This window comes from Rattus norvegicus, chromosome 12 (assembly GCF_036323735.1).
Source record: "Rattus norvegicus strain BN/NHsdMcwi chromosome 12, GRCr8, whole genome shotgun sequence".
Lineage (NCBI taxonomy): Eukaryota > Metazoa > Chordata > Mammalia > Rodentia > Muridae > Rattus > Rattus norvegicus.
In genome coordinates, this window is record NC_086030.1 from 10,853,147 (window position 1) to 10,859,380 (window position 6,234).

The window sequence follows — 6,234 nt, forward strand, 5'->3', positions numbered from 1 at the left end:
CCATAGGGTTTGGTAGCATCAGAAGCAGATGAGACCTCACAGGGCTCCAAATCTGCTGGTGTTTTTATTTGTTTGTTTTTCTGACACAGGGTTTCTCTGTGTGGCCCTGGCTATCTGGGAACTCACCAGGCTACCCTTGAACTTGCAAGCTTCTACTAAGTAACTACTGACTGAAAAATCCTAAAGGAGGTTGGAATGCTAGGCTGAGTAAGGGAATTCCCCAGAATGTTCTTACTGTACATTAGTATATACCTCACGTTGGGGATTTAGCTCAGCGGTAGAGCGCTTGCCTAGCGAGCGCAAGGCCCTGGATTCGGTCCCCATCTCCGAAAAAAAAAAAAAAAAAAGAAAAAGAAAAAGAAAAAAAATAGTATATGCCTCACGGAAGAAGTAATATATATATATACATATATTACTATATTACTATATATTATCTCTCTATATATATACACACATATATATATATATATAGAGAGAGTGTTGGGTCACATGATCATGTCTACACTGTAGGGTGTTTGTTTTGCGACAGGGTTTCTCTGTGTAATACAGACTTGGCTGTCCTGGAATTTGTAGACCAGGCTGGCCTTGCACTCACAGAGATCTGCCTGCCTCTGCCTCCGGGGTGCTGGGATTAAAGGCCTGTGCCACCACACCTAGTTTACACTGTAAATCTGATTTACCATATCTGTTATCACTAGAATCAGAAGCTCGTCCATCTTGAAACTGAACATAGTTACCAGAGGCTACAAGCTCCACGATTTTTAGGATTAAACTTTGTTCTAATGCCTGAGCTGAGCGCACCCAGCCTTGTCCTGTGTTCCTCTGTGAAAATTCCCCACTGACTATAGGCTGCTTCCAGGGTCCTTTCCCAAATATGTCCGCCATTTGCCAGAGTGGCAGAGAGATGGCCAGCTGAGCAGTCTCCTTCTGTGAACCGCCATACCACCCTGAAACCAGCAAGTGCTTGTCACTAGCCCTGGAAAACAAAGTCATAGAGAGTTGGCACCACCACCGTCCACCCATGGAATACAGGCCTGTCACATGACACACCATCAGTACAGGAGCAATCCTGCTAGCAAAGGTGGGTCATGAGACAGACATGATGACACTTGATGGGTGGTCACCACAGGAGAATAATTTCTAGGTTGTTAAGAAGTCGATCTACAGGGCTGAACCTGTATCTATCTTCCTGATGGACGGGAATGAGTCTTCAAGACCAAACAAGAGGAGGAACATTTAAGGCTGGGAAACTCAAGCCAAGAGAGCAGGTAGGGGATGAATGCAAGAAGCACAGGGGACAAATGCCCTTCACTCAGCTTGCAGCACAGGCTCTGGAGATCCCAGGATGAGGCCACATCTCAAGTGAAGTTAGGAACTAACTCCCAGAGGTTTCTGCTTCAGGAACAAGAGGTAAAAGTGAGGTTACTCAGTGCGGTGGTTTGGATATGCTTGGCCCAGGAAGTGGCACTATTAGGAGGCGTGGCCTTGTTGGAGGAAGTGTGTCACTGTGGGAGTGGGCTTTGAGGCCCTCTTCCTAGCTGCCTGGAAGTCAGTCTTCTCCTGGATGTCTTTAGTTCAAGACGCAGAATTCTCAGCTCCTCCTGCACTATGCCTGCCTGGACACTGCCATGCTCCCGCCTTGATGATAATGGACTGAACCTCTGAACCCGTATGCCAGCCCCAATTAAATGTTGTCCTTTATAAGAGTTGCATTGATCATGGTGACTCTTCACAGCAATGGAAGCCCTAACTAAGACACTAGACTAGTTTGGCAATAATGCCAAGAAACAAGAGATCAGGGACTGGCTGAGACAATTATGTTAAGGGCAAACGGAGGCAGTTCAGGGCCCAGAAGAGTATTTGAAGAATGGATGAGACTCCAGAAGATTAGATAAGTAGGGCTGAAACAGGAGTGAATGAGGTAGGGCCTGCATTCCGGCATTTGCAGGTGACAGACACTAGTGGGGGACATTCAGAATTTGGAACACAGTGCAGCCGAGTTGAGGACCTTCATTTCCCTCAGCCTCCATTTCCAGATGTTGCTGTGGTCGTTCTCATACCCTGGACTACAGTGGTCTGCCAGAGCCACTGAACGGGGATCTTCAAGAAACCTAGAAATATGACGAAGTTCACTTTAGCTGTGTCTGATTTCCCATCCTGGAGCTCTTTATAAAGCCCAGGCTAACTTTGAACTATGTAATTGATGATCCCGTCCCCCCTACCTCCACTTCTGAGTGCTGGGGAATTTGCTGTGCACCATAAAACCTACTCATAAAGTTCTACTAAAACTCAAAACCTATCACCAGAAAGTTTTTTTTTTTTTTTTTTAGAAAAAGACATTTTAAACACAAGGGTTTAAGAATAAGACATACTGAGAGCATGGTGTGGACTTATCAAAGTCTCACCTCATCCTTCGTTCTGAGTGTCTCCTGTTATCCAGGCCTTTATGCATAGCATCTGCACACACGAAATGCATGCTGTACATATATACATATATATGTATAACAGCTAAGCTACACTCCAAGCCCTGCCCCCTTTTAAAGTTAATTTTCCTTTTAAACTTAAATTTCATTTATTAAAGTCAAACTTTCTGAAAGACTACCCCAAGGTTTTGTGGAGCCCCCCCCCCAAAATTCCAAATGGGAGGCTAAAGATTTTCTCCAAACACATTCTGATGGATGTCCAAGGGAAGCACAGACCTTTGAAACATACTTCTGAGCCTCCCCAGCTTGAAGTCTTGGCGTTTATTTACTGAATTCGTAGTCAGAGTTTCAACAAAGGCCATAGGCACATCAAACAAATCTCTAAGTGTAGAATGTCTCCACACTGCCACAGCCCCAAGAGGGGTCTCACTCAGGACCCTTGAGTGCACAGCAGGAAGGGTCAGCGTGAGTCAGTGAGGTAGAGTCAGTTTACCACCTATTTAGAGCCAGGACAGGGGAGTTCATTCGCCTTCGGACTTGAGCTGGGCCTTGGAGGGCTGCTCGAGTATTTGTATGACTATGCATGTTCCTGTGGCTGCTACACCACTCGGATGACGCAAGGATGACATCATTTCTAGCAGTCGAGATTCAGATGAAAACTTAAGAAAAAAAATCTGAGCTACTTTACTGATTGTTCTTAAAGACTTGCCTTCTGTAAATGAGACTGTAAGTGGTTTGTGTGGGGGTGGGGGTGGGGGGCGGAGAGGAGAGCTCACCCGAGGTTGCAAACATCCCAGCTCAAACAGGCTCGGTTCCTTGTGTCTTTAGCATCTCACCGAGAGCCTTTCGTGAAAGCCCACCTGATCTGGGAAGGCAGTTTTGGCTCCCTTAAGGAGTACTGGAATTTGCTGACTCTGTAGGAAGGTGAGGCAGGTCCCCGGGTGGGGGCATCTTGCTCCCCAGGGGATTTAGTGTCATTGTCCTTCATTTAGGTGTGGAAAGTAACTAATATGAAAGGTTTCAAGGTAACACAAAAATCAGAATAGAATAAAAAGCCAGTTGGATCTCTCTCCCTCTCCTTTCTCAACTAAAACTGTTAACAAGATTTGGGACAGTAACAGCTGTCGTGATGTCTCAACACAATGTGTCCTTGTTACACAGTGGAGTGAGTGGCTCAGAAGGGCTTTGACAAGTGACCCTTTCAGTGACTTCGGTGGAGATTTACATGGCAATGCAGATTTGCATCCCTTCCTTTCGGGCTTCCTTTAATGACAGCACTCATGGGAACTGAGCCAGTTTTTACTGTTTGGTTAGGCTTTGTTTGTTTTGCTTAAAAGGAAAAACAGTGTAGGGGGTCTCTGCAAATACCTCGGCCAGGCATGTCGTTCCAGGGAAAGGAAGGAAATCCGGTTCAAAAGGGACTCGGTAGCCAGTGTTAGTTCGAGAGACTGACACCAGAGAGCTTACTTTAGGCATATTTAAGCACAGCACAATTTGGAAATGTTTCCTGGTGAGAGTGAACCCAATCCCATGTGCCCAACAAGGCTTAAGACGCGTCTGCATCAAACTCGTGTAAAGTACACATGGAATCTCCCATACAGATGGGTTCCACAGATAAGGAAGGAAGCAGGTCACTGGAAACCATGCTCTAAGGGTCCGGGCCTGACAGTGCTGCAGACAGACGGTAACAAACAGGCCTGGGAGAGCCAAGTGTGGCCTGGCCATGCACACAGCATGGAGGTTAACCACCTCCTGTCCTAATGGTTGCAAACAGTCTATACATCCCTTTCTAAGCCGCGTTTAACATTCCTGGTTTCCTTGGTGCTTTCTGTGAGCACAGGATCCACACCCCCTCCTTCAGGTGGGGATGGGTGTGTGCTTGTGAGTGTAGAGCCCAGAAGCCAGGAGGCTGGAGCCCGTGAAGCAGAGCTGAGGGTAACTGTATGCACATACCCAGAACCGACCAAAAGCACTCTAAAGACACAGTTGGCTCACAGCTGGAAGGCGTGCAGCCCCAGCACAACCTGGAAGCAGGAGCCTGAGGCCAGGGTGCACTGTATCCGTTAGGAAGCAGAGTAGCCAGGAAATGCTGGCAGGCTCTAAAAGCCCAGGGCCCACGAAGGGATCCACTTCCTCCTGAGGCCCCACCCACTTCCCGGATGCTACATCAGCTGGGGACCAAGTGCTCAAAACCAGAGTCCATAAAGGTATCCCTGAAAATGAACACTTGGAAGCTATTCACGGTCACGTGCTCCAGGTAATGGTAAAAAAAAAAAAAAAACCTCGAGCTGCTAAAGACACACATTCTTAGCTGAGGTCAGAAATCATATCCCCTCTCCTTTCCCATTTCAGCGTCACACTGTAACCAAGTTTCTGTTTTTATCATGGCAATAGTCAGTGTGCTGGCCCTGAGCAGTGCTGAGTTCTACAGTGTTGCTAAACACAGGCAGTTTGAAGTGCAACACATTAAAAAAAAAATTAGTGCCTCAGATTTTGCTCAGGCCTAAGTTACAGTACCACTGGCCATGAGTCTAATGTTACTAAACACTCAATATTAAGAATAAATAAGGCTTGGGGTTGGGGATTTAGCTCAGTGGTAGAGCGCTTGCCTAGGAAGCGCAAGGCCCTGGGTTCGGTCCCCAGCTCCGAAAAAAAAAAAAACCAAAAAAAAGAATAAATAAGGCTCAAAAAAAGCACAACCCTGGGTTTTCTCTAAAAGCAGTAATAAGGTATTTTTCTAATGAGTCGAAAGGTTGTATCAGCAATCAACTGAAGGCATTTCCTAGGGTCACCAAACACATCATCACCTCGTGTAGAAGTTCCTCATGAAACACAAGGCCTTCATTTTCCCGCTGTGTCTCAGGCTCGCACGCGGTGCTCGGTACTAACAAAAGTTGTGGATGGGAAACAAGGAGTAAAGGCTAAGCAAGCCATTTCCACACGGAAACTCAGCTGACCCCCCGGACAGAGCAAACGTCCACTTTGATAGTAATCACAGAAACATAAACAGAACCGGCCCAGGCTGGTCCTCCTTGATGATGACCCAAGCACTTACTACTTGGTGCAAGCAAGAATTAAAAGAAGCTGACCATGCTGTCAGAGTCGGTTATCTTTTGACCCCAGAACACCAGTCTTCATACAATTCCCCCAAACAAAACTTGGATCTGTGCAAACTTTGCCATGGAGAACTGTGGCAGTGCAATTAACCACAGCAAAACCATCAAGATTATTATGATTAGTACAGCAGTTATGGGCGCAATGTAATAGGTAATTAATCAAAAAGTTAACCTAGCTGGGTATGGGGGCTCCAATCTGTAACCCTGAACTCAAGATTGTAGAAGGATTGGGGGATAGTTCTAGGTCAGTGTGGGCCAGCCTGGGCTCCATGAGACCTTATTTCAAAAAGCAAAGAAAGAAGTTTTTCCGCACCTGAGGAGATGACCTCCAAGCTGGCTGGGCAGACCAGTAAGCAGCAAGGTCGGGGAGACCTTCACTCACTAAAGTGGACTGTGATGGAGAAAGACTCAGAAGTCAGCTCTGAGGATCCACACATGCATGCATGTTACCCACAGGTGGACCCCACCCTCACACAAGACACACGGTACATCTTCCTTAGAACATGCATTATTTCCATAATAATGGGGATATATTAGAGGGGGGATTTAGGGGTAAGTGAGAGATAAATAATTAAATACACCGTTGCTGACCAGGCGGACCACTTGGATAGTTAAAATTCAAGTTTAACTATCACTAGAGAGGCAGATGCCTTTGTGAACAAGTGGCTTTGTCTTGGAGCCTGAGGCTGCCTAGC